Here is a 26,847-nt window from a genome sequence, read left to right as displayed (position 1 = left end):
ATTGGCTCCCATTTAGGGAGATCTAGAGCAAATGATATCGTTCCATGCATCCACTCCGCCCTCCCGCGTTCCATCGAATCGTCCAACTGACGACGATGACGGCGATAGTGACGACGACGCCCGCTCCTATATGATGATATACACCGTATTGTTTATATTCCCATCCTGATATGTTTATGTTTATTTGGAATCACAGGAAAAACACACCGCCGTCGTCGTACCGTGCTGCTTCCACAGTGCCTAGCTGCGGTGACGGCGACGAACGAACGAAGGAACGACGCCACGCCGGTCTGCATCAGCTCTCGATGGCTTTCACTCCTTTCCCAGGCGACCTCAAGCACCCCCCTCCCACCAGCTCCTTGGCTACATGTGGGTATGGTTTTATTTTTGTTTTCATATTTGTGTGTACAATATGGTGACGGTGGAGGTGATTCTTGTTTGGGAAATTGCTATGGAACAGTGGTAGGAGGAGGGTTCTTAGTTATGAGCAATGTTGTTTTGAACGATAGATAGTTCTCCCAGCACCGTATAGTAGTTCTTTGTCCGCTAGTGTCGGGGATTCAACGCCAAACGTTGAATGCATCTCGGAGTGGCATCGCGGTGCAGCACTTGAATGGGTGATAATGAAACAGTAGGTAGGTACGTGCATTGAGAGCATTCCATCAGCTGCCATCAGCTTCAGTGCTTCGCTTGGCTTGGGTACCTGGTGGGTGTTTGCCGCCGATGGGATTAGTGGGTAAGTGCACTGGAACAACCAGAAGTGATTGAAAAGATGGGAAATTCTGCACTGTTCAGTTGATAATGGAAACATTGTGTGGATGAAAAAAAAAACACTTCCGTTAGGCATTGGCGTCGAGTAGGATCACAACTATCAATTTTAGCAGCAGAGCATTTCCACGCCAACTGGCGAATTGATTTTATTTTTTCCTCTCCAAATTACATAAAATTTTGCATAATTGTTCACTACGGTCAGGGATCGGGTGCTATTTAATTTTCTGCTAGTGTAAAATACACATTGTTGCGAAATAGCACTTTCATTTCCAAAGAGACTTGAAAGAGCATTTGAGATCGTGAGAGCTGCCGCTCCAACAGTGTCAAGTAATTTTCTCTCCCTCTCTTTTGCTTCTCCGAGATTGTGATTTTGCTATAGCTGTTGCACTTTTTTTTGCAACATTTTGTTGGACATTTGTTCTAAAGTCTCAACATTCGAAATTCTATGCACTTCGGTAGTACTACTACTAGGCAGGCAACTTCAAAATCATCTTCAGAACTTTGTTCTGAATCCTTTGAAGTGCTTTTTTCCTGGTAGCGTAACAACTAGACCAAATTGGCACAGCGTAAAGCATGGTCGGTTTAAAATCTTGTTTAAATATTAGAAGTTTATTCGTCAGGCAAAGTTTTAATTTCCTGTTTATAAGAGGAAACTATTTTTTTTTATATTTATTACATTTGGCTTGAATGCCCTCAATGTGATCTTTAAAAGTTAATTTTTGGTCAAGTACTAATCCAAGATATTTCACATGGTTTGACCAGGAAATTGGAACTCCGTTCATAGTGACTATGTGACTACTACTAGGTTTCAAAAAGGAAGCTCTAGGCTTGTGTGGAAATATTATAAGTTGAGTTTTGGAAGTGTTGGGAGAAATCTTCCATTTTTGTAAATAAGAAGAGAAAATATCTAAACTTTCTGCAGTCTGCTGCAAATAACACGAAGACTTCTTCCTTTAGCGGAAATGCCTGTGTCAGCGAACAAAGATTTGTGGCAACCCTGAGGCAAATCAGGGAGGTCCGAAGTGAAAATGTTATACAATATAGGCCCAAGAACGCTACCCTGAGGAACTCCAGCTCTAACAGGTAGTCGATCAGATTTGGAATTTTGATAAATTACCTGCAGAGTTCTGTCAGTTAAATAATTTTGAACTAATTTCATAATATAAAGTAGAAAATTAAGCTTTTTCAATTTAGCAATCAAACCTTCATGCCAAACACTCTTGAATGCTTTTTCTATGTCTAGAAGAGCAGCTCCAGTTGAGTGGCCTTCAGATTTTTTGAACGAATTAAATTGGTAACTCTTAAGATTTAATGAGTAGTTGAATGCCCATGGCGAAATCCAAACTGCTCATCTGCAAAAATTTAGTTCGTATTGATGTGAAGCATCATTCTATTCGAAATTATCTTTTCAAAAAGTTTACTTATTGAAAAAAGCAAACTTATTGGACGGTAGCTAGAAGCTTCAGTTGGATTTTTATTCGGCTTCAAAATTGGAACAACTTTTGCATTTTTCCATTTATCAGGAAAGTATGTCAAATGGAAACATCTGTTAAATAATTTCACCAAGAAAGACAAGGTACTCTCTGAGAGTTTTTTGATGAGGATATAGAAAATTCCATCATCACCTGGAGCTTTCATATTATGAAACTTTTTAGTTATAGACCTTACTTCGTTCAAATCAGTCCCCCCCGGAATCATCAAAAATATTTTCCGGAGAGAAAATATTCAGCTAATCTAGAGCAACCCGATTCTCAATAGGACTAGAAAGACCCAATCTGAAACTATGGGAACTCTCGAATTGCTTAGCAAGCTTCTGAACTTTTTCCAAATTTGTGATCAAAATTTTACCACCTTCTGTAAGCGCTGGAATAGGTTTTTGAGGTTTTTTTCAAAAAATTTGTGAGTTTCCAAAAGGGTTTGGAACTCGGGTCTAATTTAGAAACATTATTTTCAAAAGTTTTGTTCCTCAGGGCAGAGAATTGCTTTTTAATTTGTTTTTGCAAATCCCTCCAGATAACTTTCATGGCAGGATCGCGTGTTCTTTGATATTGTCTCCTACGGACATTTTTCAGACGGATCAAGAGCTGAAGATCGTCGTCTATTATAATTGAATCGAATTTAACCCCGCATTTTGGTATTTAGGCAGCTCTTGCTTCAACTATAGAAGCAGGCATTGCTTTGAGCATTATTCCATGAGCGGTGTTTTACATTAAAATCACCAATAATGAAGAATTTAGACCTATGACGGGTAAGTTTCTGGAGGTCACCTTTGAGAAAATTCTTTTGGTGGCCTACGCATTGGAATGGCAAACAGGCAGCTATAATCGTAATTTGTCCAAATTTTGTTTCTACAGAAACTCCCAAAGTTTCAAAACTTTGGTTTCAAATGAAGAAAGAATTTTATGTTTGATTCGTCTATGAACAATGATGGCATCGCCACCACAGGGTCCATCAAGACGATCATTTCTATAAATCAAATAATGTGCGTCCTTCTTAACCTTTTGGTCAGGTTCAAGGAACGTTTCAGTTCTAACGGCAATATGCACGTTATGAACTCTCCAAAAGTTAAATTGCTCGTCTTCATTATCTTTAAGAGTTCGAGCATTCCAATTTAAAATATGTATTGATTTAAAATCCGTTACTGAATTTTAAAGTCATGACAATATTATTTGCAAATTTAACTCCAGTTTGAATAGCATCAAACATGGAGTTAGTTTTAAGCATATCAGAAATCATGTCAATTAATGATTTCTGTAAAAATTCCATTTGGGCAGTAATGCTTCCTAAGTCAAAATTGTCAAAATTTCCGTTAGAATTACGTTGGTTAGTATTTTGATTTTTGGAGCATAGGTAGCTCCATTAACTCGCTGAATATTGTTAGCAGCGAGGGGAGTAGGTCTATATGAAGAATTTGAAGCAGAGGTGATATTTGTACCTACGGGTACGAATGTAGAATTTGTTCCTCGATGACCGTTGTTAACAGCAGAGTAGTTTGTACCTGGTCGGAAACGTTTCCTACCTGTCGATTAGAACGAGATTATAGGATCGCTTTGCAAGTCTTACATTCCCAAACATTGGATTTGAGGTTTTCACCACAATCTGAACTTTTAAATTTCTTAGGATCTTCCTTCACAGGGCAGTCGTCCTTTGTGTGAGAGGAATCACCACAATTCATGCATTTAGCTGGCATGTAGCAATTTTTGGTTCCGTGACCCCATCCCTAGCACTTACGGCACTTGGTGAGTTTTTGGAAATTTCCTCCAGTCTTCCTGAAGTGTTCCCACTTCACTCGGACATGCAGCATAAGGCAAGCTTTTTCTAAGGCCTTAAGGTTGTTTAGTTCACTAGACTTGAAGTGAACTAAATAAAAATCATTAGAAATCCCGTTGCGCGAATCGCCAGCAGGGGATTTCATTTTCATTTTGATTACTTGGAGTGGCACAACTCCAAGTTATTTTTGCCAGTTCATCTTTGATCTGATCCAGGGATTCACCACTGGGCAGTCCTTTCATGACAACCTTGAACACACGTTCAGTTTTGGTGTCGTAAGTAAAAATTTGTGCTGCTTCTCAGTAAGATACTTGAGAAGACATTTAAATTCGTTCAAGGTTTCAGCCAATACACGGCATTCACCCTGACGTCCAATTTGTAGTGAAAACTTAACTTAACATGCGAAGAGCATGGCAATCGGAAGTGGTTATCACAATAGGGGGAATCTTTTCCTACTTGGCATTATGCCGGGAAAGTTTACTAGAATTTTTCTTGGATGATGGATCATTCTCATCATCCGTGAGCAAATCAAATTGATTGCTCAAATTAATTTCATCAGAAGGGGGATCAAGAGTTTGCCCTTTTCTTTTGCGCTTAGGCACCAAGGCGACAGTTAATTTTTTATCCAAATCGACTTCCAAGCAGATTACTATAAGAATCTGAAGGATCGAAGAGGAATTTTCCAAATCGATATCCAAGAAAGATTACCTCGGGTAGGGTCCAAACAAGGATCGAAGAGGAATAAGAGTTGAACAAGGTAGAAATTGTACAGGTTGAGCACTGAAAAGTGCTGTTTAAATTTGTTGTAGCTTTAGGTAGTAGTAGTAGCTGTAGCACTTTAGGATAGCTTGCATACGAGTTAGCTTTTATGTGCCCTGAGCATAGTTCATTTTCCAAGTGTAAACAGATGAGGGGTTTGGACGTTCTCAAAATAGAAACCATTATCGGGATAACATTCCGTCACTTTAAATGTAAGGCATATAAATAAGGATTGTATAACGGCGCCGGTGGTGTAGTGGTAAGCGTGATTACCTCTCATCCCAGCAGGCCTGGGTTCAATCCCAGTCGGCGCCGCCAGGATGTTCTGAGGCATAACATCTCTGATCACGCCTTCCTTCGGATGGGAAGTAAAGCCGTTGGTCCCCGGTTCATGAGTTGATGGGTCGATAGGTAGGGTCCAGGTGTGGGAGCTTCCTTCCTGGCACGTCGGTAGCATTGGTGCTCAGCACGGAAAACAAGATCGACGGAAAAAACAAACCAAAGGAAAAAAAAAAAATAAGGATTGTATTTCTGCCAAAGCATATGTTCTTTAAAAATATTCGCTAAATAATGCTAGACGACATTGGATAAACAAACAAATGAAATGTGTATAGCAACGGTGGTTTCAAACTAACGCTAAGTATTTTGAAGTATTTTCAGGTATCTTAGATATCAGTAAGGAATTTCTGTGTACAACGCGAGAAATACTATGTTTAGAGTGGGATGCTTCATGGTGCAGTTGAATAATATGTGCAGTGATAGTCATTGAAACTGTTTTTCATAATCATGTTAAACTCATGTTGCATAAAAGAAGTCCATTAAGCTCTTGTCAATCGATTTAACTGAGGTGCTATAAAAGTTTAACAATTCAAGCTGAATAGTAAGAACAGAAGCTGACTATTGGTCGATTTAAGGTGTAGAAAGCTGATTAACATCAGACTAAATATATAGTTGATTAGTAGTGCATGAAGCAAATTGTATCCCCATAATTCAACCTCAATAGGTTAGCTGATCGAAATATTGAACAAGCCTTATTTAAGCTTAACACTACTTCACAAATCAGCAATGCGTTACACATATTTTGATAGCTTGATTTGTTAAATGTCGTCATTTTAGTTCTTCTAAATTCATTGCCTACCTTTCTAATTACAAGCAGTGGCAGCAGTCGAGACAAGGAAGAGGAGATTTTTAGGAATAGCTACAGGTAGATATGGGCTACGACGATGCCGGAAGTATTAACATTTGTATTCCTGTGTTTTGTATGTTATATTGCACTGAAGTTTCAGACCGCATTCCAAGAATATAACTCAATTATGGCACTAAAATAACATCCAAATGACCATCGAAATAAATCACGCATTTGTGTTCGCATTGTGTTAACTGTACTTGAAAATGAGAGGAACATTTTACTGTCACCAGTTGTTGTTTACAATTCTGCATTGCTGTTTAATACTCTTCCGGTTGCTGTTATTCAGCTTAAATTTTACGTGCTGCAAGTCAATGATCAAAGGGGTTACAAAATGGTGGACCTAGCCCTGGTCCTCACAAGTTCCTACTTCACGCCTCCTCGAGTTATATGATAATAAAAGACTACCAGCTGAAACATGGACACAGCTGGGTGGCGTAGCCTGGGCAATGTTGCCAGTCCGGCAATAGCAAAGTGAAGAGGTGCGACGCGAACACTGGCGCGGTAACCATAGTACGGTGATAGAGGAAATGCTTCACCAAACCCGAGCGTCTGTTCACCATGGAGGTGCGGCTCAAAACGGCGACTGTTCTCCATGTTAGGAGCGGCTGATCACCGTCCTAGTGCCAGCGTGGGACTCTAAACAGAGCTGTGCACGATGGTCCCCCGGCGAGACAGGGGGTTGGGGCAGGCCCAACAAGCCGCCCTGGAAAAAAAAACAAAGTTGCAAATACCGAAGAAAGAAATACGGATCGGAACAATCGGCACAGACCTACGCGACGAAATAAGGACTACGATTCGAAACTCGGAACATGGAACTGCAAATCGCTCGGCTTCCCGGGTTGCGATAGGTTAATCTATGACGAACTTCAACCACGCAACTTCGAAGTCGTAGCACTGCAGGAACTTTGCTGGACGGGACAAAAGGTATGGAAAAGCGGGCATAGAGCGGCTACTTTCTACCAGAGCTGTGGCACCACAAACGAGCTGGGAACCATCTATGTAGTGCTGGGTAAGATGTGCCAACGCGTGATTGGTTGGCAGCCAATCAACGCGAGGATGTGCAAGTTGAGGATTAAGGGCCGTTTCTTCAACTACAGCATTATCAACGTGCACTGCCCACACGAAGGGAGACCCGACGACGAGAAAGAAGCATTCTATGCGCAGCTGGAGCAGGTGTACGACGGGAGGCAATGAATAGACCACAATCGGGCCAAACAGCCTGCATGCCGTATCAAATGACAACGGCCAACGATGCGTGAACTTTGCAGCCTCTCGAGGAATAGTAGTTCGAAGTACCTTTTTCCCCCGCAAGGATATCCACAAAGCCACCTGGAGATCACTTGACCAACACACAGAAAACCAAACCGATCACGTTCTAATCGACGGGAAATTCTTCTCCGACATTATCAACGTCCGCACGTACCGCAGTGCGAACATAGATTCAGGACACACGTCGAAGTCGAATGCCGCGACCCAACATTGAGCAACTACGGGACGCCGAAGTTGCCCAGGACTACATACGTGCAGCAGCTGGAAATTGCACTACCCACGGAAGAGCAGCTTCTCTTGAAGATGGCTGGAGGGACATCCTTTCCGCCATAGGTAGTACTGGTGCAGCGGCACTAGGTACTGCAATCCCGGACCAAAGTTAGTAGAGGAGAAGAATGCAGCACGGGCGAGAATGCTGCAACACCGCACGAGATTGAATGTGGAGCGATACAGACAAGCGCGGAACAGACAAAACTCGGTTTTCCGAAAGGAGAAGCGTCAGCAGGAATACCGAGATCGCGAGGCGATGGAAAATCTGTACCGCGTAAACGACACACGGAAGTTCTACGAGACGCTAAATATGTAGTTCGCGCAAAGGTTACGTGCCGCAAGCCGATATGTGCAAGGACTTGGACGGTAACCTTCTCACGAACAAGTGTGAGGTGATTGAGAGGTGGAAGCAGTACTATGACGAGCACCTCAACGGTGATGCAACAGAAAACGAAGGTGGCACGGCAACAGACCTTGGAGCACGCGCAGAAGACGACAGGCTACCGGTCCCTGATCTTAAAAAATTGAGGAGGAGATCGGTCGGCTGAAGAACAACAAAGCAACCGGTGTAGATCAACTACCAAGTGAGCTATTAAAATACGGTGGTGAAGCACTGGCTAGAGCGCTGCACTGGGCAATTGCCAAGATTTGGGAGGAGGAGATATTACCGGAGGAGTGGATGGAAGGTGTCGTATGCCCAATCTACAAAAAGGACGAAAAGTTGTATTGCTGCAACTACCGCGCGATCACACTGCTGAGCGCCGCCTACAAGGTACTCTCCCAAATTCTATGCCGCCGCCTGTCACCATTTGCAAGAGAGTTCGTGGGGCAATACCAGGCGGGATTCATGGGTGCCCGCGCTACCACGGACCAAATTTTCGCGATTCGGCAGGTTCTGCAGAAATGCCGCGAATACAACGTGCCCACACATCATTTGTTCATCGATTTCAAATCCACATACGACACAATCGACCGAGATCAGCTAAGGCAGATTTTGCACGAGTACGGTTTTCCGGATAAACTGACGCGATTGGTCAAGGCGACGATGGATCGAGTGATGTGCGTTGTTCGAGTATCGGGGACACTCTCGAGTCCCTTTGAATCTCGAAGGGGGTTACGGCAAGGTGATGGACTTTCATGTCTGCTATTCAACATAGGTGTGATCAGAAGAGATGGGATATACACGAGTGGTACGATCTTCAGGAAATCCGATGACATCGACAGCATGACACGGAGCTTTGAGACGATGGCGGAAACGTACATCAGACTGAAGGCTGAAGCTAGGCGGATTGGACTTGCCATCAACGCATCAAAGACAACATACATGAAAGGTATGTTACAGATTAACGGTGAAGAAATCGAGGTGGTCGATGAGTTCGTGTATTTAGGTTCACTGGTGACCGTCGAAAATGATACCAGCAGAGAAATTCAAAGACGAATTATGACAGGGAATCGTGCCTACTTTGGACTCCGGAGGACGCTCCGGTCGAATAAAATTCACCGCCGCATGAAGTTGACTAACTACAAGACGCTGATTACACCGGTGGTCCTTTACGGCCTGGACTATGCTCGTGGAGGACCAACGCTTGGTGTTTTCGAACGTAAGGTGTTGCGAACCACGAATTGCACCAGCTGCTGGGAGAACCATCGATCGTCCACATTGCAAAAATTGGGTGACTACCGTGGGCTGGGCACGTCGTAAGAATGCCGCATGACGACCCAGTGAAAATGGTTCTCAAAAGCGTCCCAACAGAAACAAGAAGAAGAGGCACGCAGCGGGCAAGGTGGATTGAGTAGAGTGGAGACGACTTATTCGGACAGTAGAGGACAACAAGGTCTTAGCCTGATTGGTAAGGTAAGTAAGGTAAACCATATCACATTTCATCAGTTCCTTAATACACAATACCCATATCCTGATGAATGTGGGCGTCTTAGTGGAATAAACCTGTATAAAGAAAGAGAGAAGGATTAGTAATTTTCTGTTAATGCCACTACCTTATATGCTTACCCTTGTCAAGGATAACCAAATAAGGTAATGACGTTAAATGGAAATTTCTAATCCTTCTCTCTTTCTTTATATTTAATATCCCATAAGTTTGCGCTAAGAATATGGGTAGTATGCATCCCACTAGCCTTACGTTATTTTAAAAATACCATCTTACAATATGAAATTTTATACCTATCCTCATTTCATGGAAACTTTCCGTATATAAACTCCCCAAAATAACTGCTAACCAGTTTAGGGACAACATTGAAAATAATTGAAATGGTCATCATAATTTCTCAAAATAAAACAAAACCCCGAAGTCTATTATAGATAACCCAAAGCAGCATTGACCTTCCACATGCTGATCTGATCTGGAGAGAACAGACTTCTCGGTTCCTTTTTTTGTTAAGCTAATTTCAGACTACTTGGAAAGCTTCTCTCGAATAGCCTGTGGGTCGTGCAACCGATCAAAAATGTCACAGTTCGTTAAATATAGTCCTGAAACAACAGGACACATTTCCGACAATAGCTGGAACGAGAATCCATCATCTATCATCCACCAAGGACCGTGAGCATGTCCATAAATAAACATTTGATAAGGCGGGTAAGTGCTACTCCCACCCATCTACGCTAGATTGATGTTGAATCAATTTTGAATACGAGTACCACGATCCGGTTATCAGCTCTTGTCGGCTATGATTTCATAACGTCATTATTGCAACAACCACATTGCACTTTATTCTGTCACGAATAACCGACGCATCCCGAGGTCTAGGTCGCTTGGAATGGGGACGACATTACGCGTGTACTACGGATAGATAGAGAGAGCGAGAGAGACCGCACACCGTATCGCATTACTTTCTGTTCGTGACGATGACGGCAATAAAGATGATGTCAGCAGCAGCATAAACCGTGGCCAAAGCAGCCAGGAAGAGGAGCAGCACAAATTCCGACCAAAAGTGCCGTACGGGGAAATGGTTTATGATTATTGGGATCCCTTGCTAGCTGTGCACCGCCGGTCCTGACGCACCCCGGAACGGCCGACTGTAGAAGACCGTAACCGAAAGAATGAACTTGCATTCATACATTTACGGACGCATTCAAACACATGGGAGTGGAACATATATATAATGCTCACATATGGTAGCGACGACGCATCGTCGTCGTCGTCGTCGTCGTCGGTCGGTCGGTCGAGAAGAAAGCGATGAAGTTCAAAGATGGGGAAAATTAGTTCTAATTTACTGAGCACCAACCCCAGCAGCCACAGCCAGCATCCAGTGTGAAGTACATTCCAGGGCCGCCGTCATCGTCCTAGCCGTACAGACAGACAGACAGACAGACAGACACAGACAGACGAACAGAGGGAAATTGAACGACATGTGTATGCGACCTCTACAGCAGAAGAACGGGAGAACATTCAAACAGTCGTCATCATCACCACCAACAGCAAAGTGCAGAGGAGTGGATCTGGAGAAGCATTATGTTTATTGCAGTGTGACCGTTTTATACGGTTGTAGTACTCCAGTGGTGCCGTGTTTTAGTTGGACTATCGTTTTAATGTGGTTCAACGCCTTCCTCCTGCCTCTCGCACTGGTTGTGCTTTATGCTGCGTTTCAGAGAGGGAGAGGAGGGTGGTGTAGGCAAATGACGAAGAATGATTCTCCGAAGCAGCAACGTGATTAACTGGAGTTATCTAAATTTTAATTAAAATTTTACGGTTATAAAATCAGCTGGCAGTGAAGTCATTCCGGGCCGAGAGATGACGGGTGGAAGATGGTGGCAATGGTTGCACATTTTTGTACCTTCAGGAGACTGATGAGGACAATGTCGTCGTGGAATATTGTGCGTACTTATCTGCTAGGGAAGGGGAGGAAGAGGACACCTTTTCAGGCGAAGTGGAGTTTATTAGGTTGAGAGGCTCGTTCCGTTTTTCGGGTAATGGATTTGATTACTAATTTGAGGTGGATGGAGAGAACCGGTCTCGTCTCCTGCGGGAGTTGATGGAGCGATGTTAATCAGGCGTTGGGGACCAATGGACGGAGCTTGAGTGCTTTTTAATGTCGCTTTTCGACGGATGGAGTTTAGGTTCATTGGCTGGAGGTGATTACATTTTAGCATAGAGATCTTAGGAAGGATATGGTTCAGCAGTTCATTGGAAATCGATCGATTGGATAGTGAACTATGGCCCGAGCGGGGAGTCATGGGCTGGTTGGGAGGGCACGTACAGTGTTTTGATTGCGATAATCTATCGCCAACGTCCACATTGAAATGAAGCATATTGACATCGTGTCGAATCAATTTTTCGGCAGCACGTACACTGAATTAATGACGAATGGATTTTTTCTCTGCCCTTTGTTCGGGTCAAAATCAATGCGATCAACAAATTGAACTTTTGTGATATGTCCGTGTTCTTTGTTTAGTACATGCCGAAGTACTTCATTACTATGGGAAATTAATGAGGTATTCGTTGTCAGTACAGTTAAATCATACATACTTGCTCTTCTCACACAAGAGCCTCATTAAAATGTGATTTTCCACATCATTCGAAGCGTTCTGGGACCTTTTCCACCAGAACATGCCAAAAAAGAAGCATTTGAACATTTTTTTGGTCTTGCTAGCCGTATTATATCGAGGCTGAAGCAAACGTTCACATATACGGAGATCAACGGGCAGCTAATTTTACTGTAGATGACGAAAATAAATCCATTTTGATTCCGATTAGGGGAGAAAATGAAACAGTTCATACTTTGTTTAACAAATGTGCAGATATTGTTTTTTTAGTCACTTTAACGATCTTCGGTCTGGAGGTGAGATTTGAACTCGTGACTTTAGCGTGAGCGGTATGGATTCTAACCACTACGTAGGAGTCGCCTCACAAAAATTGGATTAAATCAAGTAAATCATATAAAGAGAGAGAGAGAAAGATTAGTAATGTCCATTTTATTCCACACACTTAGAAATAACTAATTTTACACGTGACGGAATCCGTCGTTGACATAAAAGATGAGACGTAAACAAACATGTCATGTAATATTAAGTGTTACGAGACTGAAATGTTCGTTGCTCGACAAAATGTACGTTTGATTGAGCTATATTTCGCGTCTGTTATGACTTAAATTTATGTCAAAATTGACGCTCGTATATGTCACTCTCAGAGCACCTAAATTTACATGATTTTTTCTAAGTGTGCACTACCTTATTTGCTTATCCTTGACATATACGCGTATTTCGTCTACAATGTGCATAATTCTTCAGTGTTTTGTACTAATACTAGTCGAGTATTAGTACAAGACACTGAAGAAGTGTGCACATTGTAGACGAAATACGCGTATCTGTCAAGAATAAGCAAATAAGGTAGTGGAATCAAATGGAAATTACTAATCTTTCTCTCTCTCTCTCTCTTTATACATGTAATCCACTAAGCCACCCACATGCATGGAAGTTAATCATATAAAAAATCAAAGTAATTGCTATTTAGATTTGCTATTTACTACCATGCGTATCAGAGTCTGCTTCTCCTCTTTGAAAAAATGAATTGTTCCACACTGCTATTGAATATTCCATAATGATACTTGATGAAAAAAAAAAACCGCAATGGTGGATAATAATTTGTCAGACCCCTATTTTGATTTCAGTACGGCAGACTATGGAGCTATCAAAAATAAATTGAACAGTACATATAGATTGGTGCAGTTGATGTATTCTATCAGAATATTTATTCTATTCTAGAACAGACAGTACCCATGAAGCAAAAGAGAAAAGCCAATGCAAAAGCACCAATATGGTCCAACAGACAGATAATAAATCTAAGAAATAGAAAGCAGAAAGGTCATTTGTGACCAACTTAATTTAGAAATTGAAAATGCATATGAAGAGCACAATAGAAGAGTTTGAAACTAACATTAAATCAGACCCAATGTTTGCTGAAAGAAGTGTTACTGCTACCTAAAGCTACAACAAATTTAAACAGCACTTTTCACTGCTCAACCTGTAAAATGTCTACCTTGTTCATCTCTTATTCCTCTTCGATCCTTGTTTGGACCCTCCCGAGGTAATCCTTCTTGGATATCGATTTGGAAAATTCCTCTTCGATCCTTCAGATTCTTATAGTAATCTGCTTGAAAGTCGATTTGGATAAAAAAATTTACTGCCGCCGGTGCCTAAGCGCAAAAGAAAAGGGCAAACTCTTGATCCCCCTTCTGATTAAATTAATTTGAGCAATCAATTTGATTTACTCACAGATGATGAGAATGATCCATCATCCATGAAAAATTTTAGTAAACTTCCTCGGCTTAATGCCAAGAAGGAAAAGATTCCCCCTATTGTGATAACCACTTCCGATTTCCATGCTCTTCGCATGGAACTTTTGAACTTCGTGAAAGTTAAGTTTTCACTACAAATTGGACGTCGGGGTGAATGCCGTGTATTGGCTGAAACCTTGGACGGATTCAAATGTCTTCTCAGGTATCTTACTGAGAAGCAGCACAATTTTTTACTTACCACACCAAAACTGAACGTCTGTTCAAGGTTGCCATGAGGCCCATTGGTGAATCCCTGGATCAGATCAAAGATGAACTGGCAAAATTACTTGGAGTTGTGCCACTCCAAGTAATCAAAAGGAAAATGAAATCCCGTCCTGGCGATTCGCGCAACGGGATTTATAATGATTTGTATTTAGTTCACTTCAAGTCTAGTGAACTAAACAACCTTAAGGCCTTGGAGAAAGCTAGCCTTATACTCCACGTCCGAGTGAAGTGGGAACACTTCAGGAAGACTGGAGGAAATTTCCAATACCTCACTCAGTGCCGTAAGTGCCAGGGATGGGGTCACGGAACTAAAAATTGCTACATGCCAGCTAAATGCATGAATTGTGGTGATTCCTCTCACGCAAAGGACGACTGTCCTGTGAAGGAAGATCCTAAGAAATTTAAATGTTCAAATTGTGGTGAAAACCACAAATCCAATTTTTGGGAATGTAAGACTCGCAAAGCGATCCTACAATCTCGTTCTAAGCGACAGATAGGAAACGCTCCACGTTCCCGACCAGGTACAAATTCCTCTGCTGCTAACAACGGTCAACGAGGAACAAATTCTACATTCGTACCCGTAGGTACAAAAATCACCCCTGCTTCAAATTTGTCATCTATACCTACTCCCCTCGCTGCTAACAATGTTCAGCGAGTTAATGGAGCTACCTATGCTGCTTTGGTAGCAGGTAGAAATCAAAATACTAACCAACGTTCTAACGGAAATTTTGACAATTTTGACTTAGGAAGCATTACTGCCCCTAAAATGGAATTTTTACAGAAATCATTAATTGACATGATTACTGATATGCTAAAATCTAACTCCATGTTTGATGCTGGAGTAAAATTTGCAAATAATATTGTCATGACTTTAAAATTCAGTAATGGATTTTAAAGCATTAAATATTGTAAATTGGAATGCTCGATCTCTTAAAGATAATGAAGACGAGCTATTTAACTTTTTGAGAGTTCATAACGTGCATATTGCCGTTATAACTGAAACGTTCCTTAAACCTGACCATAAGGTTAAGAAGGACGCAAATTACTTGATTTATAGAAATGATCGTCTTGATGGACCCTGTGGTGGCGTTGCCATCATTATTCATAGACGAATCAAACATAAAATTCTTTCTTCATTTGAAACTTTGGGAGTTTCTGTTGAAACAAAATTTGGACAACTTACGTTTATAGCTGCCTATTTGCCATTCCAATGCGTAGACCAGCAGAAGAATTTTCTCAAGGGTGATCTCCAGAAACTTATCCGTCATAGGTCTAAATTCTTCATTATTGGTTATTTTAATGCAAAACACCGCTCATGGAATAATGCTCAAAGCAATCCCAATGGTAATATTCTGTTTGATGATTGTTCTGCAGGTTATTACACTATTCAATATCCAAAAAGCCCAAAATGATTTTCTTCAGTAAGAAATCCTATTGATTTGGTCTTAACTGATTCATGTCAACTTTGTAGCCAATTGGTTACCCATGCTGACTTCGGTTCTGATCACCTTCCAGTAACTTTTGAAATATCCCAGGAAATAATTTGTAATCCCAATGGAAAAATGCAAAAGTTGTTCCAATTTTGAAGTCGGATAAAAATCCAGCTGAAGCTTCTAGCTACCGTCCAATAAGTTGGCTTTCTTCAATAAGTAAACTTTTTGAAAAGATAATTTTAAATAGAATGATGCTTCACATCAATAAGAAACTCAATTTTTGCAGATGAGCAGTTTGGATTTCGCCATGGGCATTCAACTACTCATCAACTCTTAAGAGTTACCAATTTAATTCGTTCAAACAAATCTGAAGGCCACTCAACTGGAGTTGCTCTTCTAGACATAGAAAAAGCATTCGACAGTGTTTGGCATGAAGGTTTGATTGCTAAATTGAAAAAGTTTAATTTTCCACTTTATATTAAGAAATAAGTTAAAAATTATTTAACTGACAGAACTCTGCAGGTAAATTATCAAAATTCCAAATCTAATCGACTACCTGTTAGAACAGGAGTTCCTCAGGGTAGCATTCTTGAGCCTATATTGTATAACATTTTCACTTCGGACCTCCCTGATTTGCCTCAGGGTTGCCACAAATCTTTGTTCGCTGATGACACAGGCATTTCCGCTAAAGGAAGAAATCTTCGTGTTATTTACAGCAGACTGCAGAAAAGTTCAGATATTTTCTCTTCTTATTTACAAAAATGGAAGATTTCTCCCAACGCTTCCAAAACTCAACTTATAATATTTCCACATAAGCCTAGAGCTTCGTTTTTGAAACCTAGTAGTAGTCACATACTCATTATGAACGGAGTTCCAATTTCCTGGTCAAACGAAGCGAAATATTTTGGTTTAGTACTTGGTCAAAAATTAACTTTTAAAGATTACATTAAAGGCATTTGTATCCTCTTATAAACAGGAAATTCAAACTTGGCCTGACGAATAAACATCTAATCTTTAAACAAGTGTTTAGACCGGCCATGCTTTACGCTGTGCCAATATGGTCTAGTTGTTGCACTACCAGGAAAAAAGCACTTCAAAGGATTCAGAACAAAGTTCTGAAGATGATTTTGAAGTTGCATCCCTGGTACAGTACTACCGAAGTACATAGAATTTCGAACGTTGAGACTTTAGAACAAAAATCCAACAAAATAATTAATAATTTCAGGCAAAAATCGTTGCAATCCTCAATTGCAACGATTAATTCACTTTATAGTTAGATAAAATTTAGTTTAAGTTTTTAGTTTAAGATGTCAATTTTTAAACTGACATGCAGGTTTAAAAAAAACGCGGTTTAAAATACTGAACTGCCAAGGCAGGAACAATGTAAAAACACTTAGCTATATATCATAACAATTAAGGCTGGTAAGTTACTGAAGTAACTGGAGCACCTAGGTTGGAATGAAATGTAATGTATTTTGAATTTGGAACAAATAAAGAGTTAAAAAAAATAAAAGAGGACGTTTTTCCTCAACAGTCTGACGTAATGCTACGTAGTTTGTTGACAACCCCGCAATATTCAAGTATAAAAAATCGAATTGTTTCACATTTCTGGAACTTGGCTGCTATTTATTGAAACGCAAGCTGTTTTCTTCTGATCAAAAAGTCTTTTATAGAGTAAATATTCCGAGCTAAATGCGGCATGATTGACGTCCAAGTTAATTTTTCGTTCTTTATTCATTTTCAAACCATTAATCCATTTCAATACAGTTGACGTACACTCCGACGTTTTGTGTTGTTGGCTGCACCTAGAGCATCTATCACAATTTTTGCAATCCATGCTCTTGTGCCCACATTTGAAGCATCTCAACACATTAATCGCGGGAACTTTCGAGCACCGATCAAACCCAACATTTACTTTTTTCGCACATAACAAACATTTATAAGTATCGACATCGACTTCAATTACAACACTAAACTTGTTATAAGTGAAGCGTGCAAACAAAGCAAACATGTTCACTACTTTTGCATCATTAATAGCGATGTCTTCATTTTGACTTTTTAAGTAGTCAATGAAGACATCGGAGGAAAACTGATCGCTCATTGCTTTCAGATTGCTTTCAATACCATTTTCACATCACTTACGTTTGCTCCTGTCGCACACTCAACATTAATGGAGCCATCTTTACCATTCCTAAAATTACTGATTTTGGGTGTTTTTCTATCCAACTGAGTTTCCAAAAACTTACGAGTATCATCGCAAGGTTGTTTGGACTCTTTCGGTTTAATCACAATGACCGGACGAGTCTTACGATTATCTGGTTTGTTACTTTTACTGTTACTGTTACTATTAGTTTTACTTTGACCAGCACGACTATGTCTTTTTACAACATCCGCAAAACTCGCATTTTCTTGAAAAACAACATCATCATCATTATCACTATTTTGAATTTTACATTTTTTGCGTCTGGTATTTTGGTCCGATTCTGACTGAATCGTCCTAGATGAACTGCGCTGATCATTCTTTACAGCTTATTGGTTTTCCGCATGAATTTAAAAAAAATGAACGTTTCATATTATCCAATTTCTCACAAATTAAATTTTCAAGACCATTTACATTTATTCTAATGTCTGCCATCCCGCTTTTAACCGCGATGTCCACCTGAGCAGCAATGTGATCTCGCATGTCAGTGATCGAGTCCGAGAGTTGAAAAACCTTCTTCATCTCTTCCTCTATCCTTTTGACGCGCGAGATCAGATCATTCTGCTCGTCACAACTCTGATCTGATAGACAACTATCACATTTGAACAGAACATTTGCATTATCTGCTATAAGCCTCGCCGCAGTCTTAGTGAGTGCCGCACAATCGAAATGGAACGTTCCATTGCACGGACCTACACATGTAACTGGGAGCCCACTTATAGCAATAGACTGCTCGCATACATTACACAAATCCATTTTACCAAATTAAACGCTAAAACTGTTAGCAGCAGACATATACAGGGGGAGGAGCGCACAAAATAAAATTTTACCTCCAAAGCTCAATATACAAAGCAATAGCGCGCCAGGGGAAAAATACAAAATTAAACAAATACGGGTTGCTAGGCAACCTTTCCTCTACTTTTTCCTGTTAAAAAACACAACGGGCACACGTTGGAATAGTCCGTTCGCGGCACACGGCACTATTTCACACGAAATTATGAATTTATTTTCACAGCACAACTCAACAAAAACACTGCTTTGTACGCCATACTACTCGGTGTGTAATAAGCCAATTTTAACTATGTAGGTAAACCTGGCTTAAGATTGAAGCGGAGAAATCGGTCCTCAGAGAGCTTAATTTTACATGAGACTTTCGTAGTCTGTACTTTGGTATTCCTCTCTGATATATCTTGGTGTCATCCCTAGAATCATTAAAAAGTCTCTTAAAATTTACTTTGAATTTTTTAAAGTTCTTAACCATTCTTGAAAGACTTTTGAAAATCTATCACAGACATACCTTTGGAAAGTTTTCAAGGTTTACAATTTATTTTCTGGGAAAGGAGGTATATTTTCCCCGATTTTTAATCGAAATTGAAGGCATTTCCCAAAAGTTTGCCTAGTGTTCTAAAGTTCTGCGGTTCACTGGTCACCCTAGTTAAAATTTTAATTTTTTAGCAGATATGTATATTTTGTTAAAACTACTGTAGACTTTCTTGGTGCCAAGTACTAAATTTAAACATTTTGTTGATATTTTTAAATTTCACTCTTTTTTTTTTATTATAGTCACTTTAACACTCTTGGGTCATTCGTGACTTGTCCGGGGTGAGATTTGAACTCGTGACTTTGGCGTGAGAGGTATGGATGTTAACCACTACGCCGAGGTCGCCCCCAGATAAATTTCACTCTATTTTTGTAGAGAAAAAGTGACTACCCAAGTAACATTGCAGGTTTTATAGAGGTTTTATAGCATTCTACAACACTAAACCATGGTCTACAGAACTCTCATAAAACCAAAATTGTTTCTTGGGTATAGTGACTATTTATAGGGAAATAGTGACTTTAATGACTTTTTGGTGTAAAAAGTGACTTTTCACTGACTGACTTCAAAATAGTGACCAAGTCACTAAAAAGTGACACGCTACCAGCCCTGAGCACGGTGCATGCTCACAACATTCAAACATTAAAAGAGCGTCATGAATTTGCAATGTTTTATTTGCAAACGATTTCGTTTCGCATCGTATTGATTTAGTAGAACTCTTATCAAAACTTAATTTTTATGTATCTTCTCGACAACTGCGCCAAACCACCATCGTACAAATTATGCTTAATTTGAATCCTTAAAGCCAATGATGGCTACTTACATCAAGCATTGCGAAACTATTGACTTTACAATGAGAAAAACCAAATTGAAACAACACTTCAATTGAATTCGGAATGTTATCACTTAAAAATAGAATATTATTAAGGTAAACACTGCTTAGTTAAAAAACGGTCTACACCTGATTGACGGCAAAAAATAAATAGATAGCCAAGAAACAAACAAATAAGTCATATACTTGACCAACAGCATTGTATTGATAATGACGGCCTCACTCTCAGATCCGCTCACACCGTAAACAAAATCGAATTTCCACTGAACCGAACGATTCGAAACATGCTCATACGCCGTGCGCTTCGAGGGATTTAATATGCCTAGCAGAACATTCGATCGAATTCAAGAACCTTTACCAATTCTCGAAAAAGTTTCTCCCACTGTTGAGAAGCCGGCTTGTCGACTGGATTCGCAGAAACAGTAACTCACCGCAGGTGATTTGCGAACAAAAACCTGACACAATAGAAAGCTTTGATCACGACGAAACACGGCTCTTATCGCCGCCAGTTAATACGATGCCATTTTGCCAAGTGACACCTCCCGGTCGAGGCTGTAAAAGAAAGCATTCATTATCACGATACGGCCCAACGATTCGATTCTGCGACAGTGGCTGGGAAATCCCCACAATTTCAAGACTTCTCAATGGAGTCATTCGTCACGTAACAATCGATTGGAAAATTTATTACATCCACTGTTGAGAAGCCGGAACGTTCCTCCGTCACTACCTGCCCGCGGCGTGCCGAAGCGTTGACAGTGATGGATTGTAACAATTGCCTTTTGGAGGAGCGCTTTCCCGGAACCACGAGAAGCCTTCGCCGATCATAAACGAGCAATTTCGAACGCGACACCTACGAGCTTCGGATTGTTTGTTTTCCAATTTTCCACCGAAGCACTTGAGCCTTACCTACCTGATTGTTTTCTGCAGTTTGATGAGCAAAGTCTACGGTAATCCTTCGGTATGCCGGGTAAGCGAAGGCGGAGGCGTGTTTCTCGGGTGACAAGTGCTTCAATGTTTCTCTTTCTTCAGCGTCACAATCGCTTATCCAGCTCACTTTTTCTAGCGAACTCACAAGCACACAAAAGCACTAAACTACACAATTTGCACGTTCTGCTACACAGTTTCCTGATGCAATTTTCATTCGCAAAAGTGATTATCCTTTCGTCGATGGCGCAATTTCATCACCCAAGTGCGATCTTCTTCTTCATCATCATCATCATTAAACGAAACACTTCACTTAAGATTCAATCCGGGTGCTGGTTTCTTCACCTTCTACAAAACCAGCCGACCGCTTCGTCTTCGTCTTTTTAGGCCACGTGCTTGGAGGTCGAATCACATTCGCCGACTCTAGTCGCGCCAAAATCGTACTTTGCTCAAGGGAAAAGTGACACACTTTCACGCGGTCCCTACTCTAGGTCGTCCAACGTCAACTCAACACTTCCGCTCCGTCCGCGCGGTAATCCTAGACTGCCTTCGGAACGCGAAAACAAAAGGTCAGAACCCCCTACCGACATGCGGCCGGAGCGGGACCTGCTGCAGAGCCAGACGGTGCACGTTCACAGAACCACACCGCCACTAGCGGGAGAGTCGACCGACGGATTGTCGCTCTCACTCTCTTCACTTCTCACTGTTGTTCCGTGCTCGCGCTCGCAAAACTTGTCTGTTTTCATTTTCCACATGCAATGTTACACGGTGAAATTCAATTTCCTTTTATGCTTTCACATAACTTTTCACCTCACCCGCGTAAGAACATTCCTGAGAACGGGAGAGTAACGCATTTTTACTCTCGCTCTTTGGCTCGCCTTCTTTCTCCCGAAGGATGCAGGAGGCGAACGAGAGAATCATGACAATCGGTTCCTCTCTAGACGGGTTGCACTGTACTGTGCCTTTCTATAGGTCTGCCAGCAGGGTAATATGGAATTTGAAAATTCTTCACAGATCGTAAATCCAAATGAGGCTTAAACTTTTAATACTGCCTCTCCCCGTCTCTGTCGCGCTTGTTGTTGTTACTTTTTGCTTGGTCCTTCCTCCGTGATCCCTGACCCATGGAAGGTGCGATGCAGGGCAACCACCGTCCTCTCCAGTTGGCATTTTTAAGGGAGGAGAAGTACCTGCAGCATTATTGTAATAGCACAGCCGAACACAGCTCAGCAGGTGAAATGGGAGAAGGAATCGATCAAACTGAAAATTTGAACCGGGACCACTGCTGGGGATAAAGAAATGGTGAAACAAATGAGCAAAAGCATCCGAATGAAGATCGTCTAGGATTGATAGGATAAGATTTAAGGGAAGGTCTGCTTTGCTGGGAGGATTGTTATTGCTATCGGGCCGAATGGATGGGACGCATTAATCGTTGAGTAGCGATGATGCTTCTAGTAACATTTGCTACACAAAAATTCAGGGCTGGCATCAATTCGCTCATTTTGCTACAATTTGAAGAATATGTATTGTCAATACGGAGAAAAATTAGAATTAGGCGTTAGACTGCGGTTGTCAGTTCCGTTGAATTTTTTTTCGGCAGCGCAATTAATCATCAATAAAAAACGCGAAATGAGCAATAAAAAATCTCAAATTGGCCACTAAATACTACAGGGGTGCACCAATAAACAAAACAAAAGTTGCAATAGAAATGAAGAAAAAGGCAATAAACAAATAAAAAGCTTCTTTTAATAATTTGAATGTGAGGGGTGAAAGTGGCAAAAAGGGCAATAGCAAATAGTATACGCTCTATTAAATAAGGATGAATCTCCACTAAATTAGGAAATTTGAGCACTAAATAACTCACCTAAGTCACCTGCAGTTGAACATATTTTCCTATAAAAGTGGCAAAATGAGCAATGTTATGTTGAATAACCGCGATAAATAAATCTTAAATGTCCCACTGTGCGCTTTACAGTTATCACTGCTTAAATCCAAATATGCTGTAAAATCGTGATTATTTCCCCAAAAAGAAAATTAAAATATCTTTTAAAAACTGAAAAAGTTCCAGAAACCAGGAGATAAATGTATGCTTGAACATGAAGATGAGCCATCGTAAAATATGAATCGTTCTTAAAGAAAAGAAAATAATTCATGTAGGAAAGTAAAAATGAGCAATTAAAAACGAACACTGCGCAATATAAAATATAAAAAAATCCAACGATATTCAGGAAATATTCCTTTAAATTGAAAGTTTATTGGCTCATCCAGATCAGATCAATTTCCATATGGTACTTTCAAGATAGCGATAAGTAATGATACTGTGTCTTGGCTAACAAAGGCGATGTCGATAAAGAAGATTAACGAATGTGGGTCTTATTGAAAAAGGTACCATTAAACAAAATCAAAAGAGCACTAAAAACAGCTGTTTGAGCAATATATACATCGCAAAAGAGCACTAGAAAATGCCATTTGAGCAATATAAAGGTAAAAAAAGACACAAAAAGCACAATGAATGAAAATTTCAAAAACGCTCAACAAAAAATAAGAAATGAGCAAGAAACGTATAAAATTAGCACTTTGAAAAATAAATTGAGCATTTTATAGGCCATGAAGGTCACTAAGAACGAAAACAATATCTTTTGAAAACCACAGACAAACAGAAGTAACACTCGCATCTTGTACATCGAACACGCATTTAACGGTCAATTTAAATATGTGTTAGTTGATAGCACCTCCGCCAGTGGCACCCATAGTTAATTTCCTTGCGTTTGACGTTTACACTCTACTGCCATCTGTTGGGCGTGCTAGCCGTGACAGTGTTCTCAACAGATGGCGGTAGTGTTTTAGTGACGATGATTTACAGTGGAAACTATTCAATGTGTTATGTCTGTTTGTCTGTGATCGAACTATCGCCTCATATTTTTTTTCAACAATCAAACGAAGGGGTTGAATGCAAGATTAAATTAACTATGGGCGCCACCGGCGGAGGTGCTATCAACTAACACATATTTAAATTTTTATTTAACTGGATTTAACGGAAAACGTATCAAAACCATCATGCGACACATTAAATTACTACAGAATTAAAAAATAAGATCAATGCAAGTCGTGTTAAGTGTTCCAGACCACATTGGACACACTTGGACATGTTCCGGGTACCCCGGGGAAGTTGCTTGAATATGAATTGAATTAAAACCCATTAAATCACATTAAAATACGATGATAAGGTGATTGGTAGCCTCACCAAATAGACTACACTCGGATATATTCCGGGTACCCCCAGGCAGTGGCGTAGCGTCACTGGATGACACGGGGGTGGGGGGCTTGGTCACTGATAATGACAATAAAATAAATAAACTTGAATAAGTAAGAAGGGTCTGATGACACCATAGGTGGATAAATTAGGGTTTTGGATTATAGTTCTAACAATGATATAGATATATGTAACAGAGGAGATGCTCAAACCTTTATAAATGCAATTAAACAAGAAGTTCTTGATTTGACTTTGTGTAGTCCAATAATCTCGGACAAAATCAAAAATTGGCATGTATCAGACTAAACATCAAATCTTACTTGTTTGAATATGTGGCTGGACAACAGCTCACACAATTTTTTAGAGATCCTAGGAAAACAGACTGGAAGTTATATAATTCAGAGCTAGTGACAGGAAGAGCTCAAGCACTTGTGAAGAATTTGAGAATAGTTCTAAACAACTTTCAAGATTGATCCAACATGCCTTTTTATGAAAGTTGCACCGAAAAAGAAAGCTCTACAAACAGGGATGTATCTTGGTGGAACAACCGGCTACAGAAACTTATTAATAAGGCACCGCTTATAATCAGGAAATACGGAGATCAAAGAGGATACACCGGAGGCATACATGTGAGTACATATAAAATACTCCAGCACCTACCATGTTGCAGAAAATACTCGCTAGAGATCATTCCAATGGGCTGGGCAGTTTGAAGAAAGATGATGATGATGCTTTTACTACTTCTTTTTTTTTTTTTTTTTCCTCTGTTCGGGACCTAACACTACTGCGACCAGTAAATTGATCTATTGTAGTATATCCCGTGTCCTTAGTTTAGTGCATGTCGTATTACTCCATCACTATTGAGAAATGATGAAGTATTCGATTTTTTACAGTTGCCACTCTTGCATTTATCGCAAGGATCGGACTCTAATTTAAAGGTACCGCTATTTATACCCTTCGGAGTGTTGAAACACCCTCCAAAGGCGCGCCCCTTTGTCAGTCAAAATTGAATTCCTTAGCATCAAAATTAAGGTATGACACCGATAATGTCCATGCATCAGAACCCTAGTCTTAACCACTTCAAACTAGGGAACAACGAAGAGAAGATTAGGAATCACATAGATGAAGACAACTAACTCATTTTTTTGCCTTGTTTCAAGATCATCCTCGGTAGACAAAGCCGAGTCTTGTCACTATCAACAAGGCATAAAAAGTAACAAGGACTAAGATGTGTTCCTTGGATTGCTGAAAATTCCTGTTCCCCTAGTATGAAGTAGTCAGGAACTAGGGAACAACGGATAGAAGATTAGGAATCACATAGATGAAGACAACTAACTCATTTTTTTGCCTTGTTTCAAGATCATCCTCGGTAGACAAAGCCGAGTCTTGTCACTATCAACAAGGCATAAAAAGTAACAAGGACTAAGATGTGTTCCTTGGATTACTGAAAAATCCTGTTCCCCTAGTTTGAAGTAGTCAGGACCAGGGCTGGCAAATGTCATTTTCAATGAAAGATCTCACGTGATATTTACAGAGATACTTCTGTCACTATCATCGGATGTGAAAACGATGTTAGAGATTTTCTTCGAAATCTCATCGAATTTTTTGTCATGACGGAACGTGAGAGTGTTGAAATCAACGTAATTACTAGCTCATTTAGTGCTATTACAGTTACTTGAACCGAGGATATCTTAATAATATATTCACTCTACCGATTACATATGGTTACTTGCTTAAATTCATCTAAATCAGTTAGAAATTTTGATGTCAAAACTGCATAAGAATTATTCTCATGAGTGCTTGATCATTGGAAAATGACAAGAAAGCTAATGATCGGTCGTTTCGTCTCGTGATAGTGAGAGGACCTGTTTTCTCATTGTCACATGATGGCTGTGATATTTACCAGCTCTGGTCAGGACTAGGAATCGGTGGTAGATCTTACATCCCGTAACGTACCACGAAAAGGTGATCTACCCACGTTACGGGGCTACTACTTCTTTAAATGAAACGTTAGAGTTGATGATTAGAACGCATTTTCCATGTTCTATTATCAATTCAAACGAAGACCAAAACGCAACGACAACAGCAATTGGTATCGATGAAACCAGGACGAATATTCATGAAATATTGAATGAATCGTCTGAGTAAGGCAGAACAAAAGCTGATGCTTGCACTAAGGCCAACAAAATCTTTAATGAAAGAAAAGTTGAATGGGCGATTGACTCCTTTGAACCTTTCAAGTCACCAGGTAGTGATGGAATTTTTCCTGCACTAAAGACTGGAACGCGCAAAAATTGGTCGACAAAAAAATCGTTCCTTTCAGTCAAAATTCATATCTCAAAAATCTTCTTATTTTTCTTTTGGTACTTCAATTCGTTTATTCTTTTGGTTTGCCAAATCCGAGCTGCCGTGCCTTCCGCTTAACCCCTTCCATTAAATTTTGCTGCTCGTTTTCCATGGATTTATTAGTTTTTTTGAGATTCCATTTGACCAAGGCCCAATACCGTTCGATAGGGCGGAGTTCTGGGCTGTTGGGAGGGTTGTGGTCTTTAGGTACCACAACCACGTTGGATGCGAACAACCACTCGGTTGCCTTTTTCCCATAGTGGCAGCTCGCCAAGTCCGGTCAGAACAGCACAGGTCTATTATGTTGCTTTAGGAATGGTAGCAGCCACTTTTCCAGGCACTCCTGGACGTAGATCTCCTGTCCCGGAAGCTGCTAGAAATCCGCCTTCACATAAGTTTCGTCGTCCATGACGACACAGTCGAATTTTGTGAGCAGATTCGTATACAGCTTTCGGGACCGCTGCACAGTAGTATGGGATACATTGAACTTGCCAGCGACGTCC

The 26,847-nt window shown here is 40.4% G+C and overlaps 1 protein-coding gene across 2 annotated transcripts in view; it reads right to left on the bottom strand.

Annotated features, from left to right (window-relative positions):
* Nucleotides 1-26,847, bottom strand: part of LOC135704215 (connectin-like) — a 517,879-nt gene that overhangs the window by 136,281 nt on the left and 354,751 nt on the right. The window contains exon 1 of one of the 2 annotated variants that reach the window (XM_065225688.1): nucleotides 20,735-21,323. The exons of the other annotated variant lie outside the window; for it this stretch is intronic. The gene's annotated coding sequence lies outside the window, so the exon portion shown is untranslated. Of the gene's footprint in view, nucleotides 1-20,734; nucleotides 21,324-26,847 lie in introns of those variants that run through there. 2 annotated transcript variants of the gene reach the window in all.

Source organism: Ochlerotatus camptorhynchus, unplaced genomic scaffold (genome assembly GCF_037179485.1).
Source record: "Ochlerotatus camptorhynchus isolate MF236.1 unplaced genomic scaffold, CSIRO-AGI_Acam_v1.1 ptg000232l, whole genome shotgun sequence".
In the NCBI taxonomy this organism is placed as follows: domain Eukaryota; kingdom Metazoa; phylum Arthropoda; class Insecta; order Diptera; family Culicidae; genus Ochlerotatus; species Ochlerotatus camptorhynchus.
The sequence above is the reverse complement of the archived record's forward strand: the minus strand, read 5'-3'. Positions and strand labels throughout refer to the sequence as shown.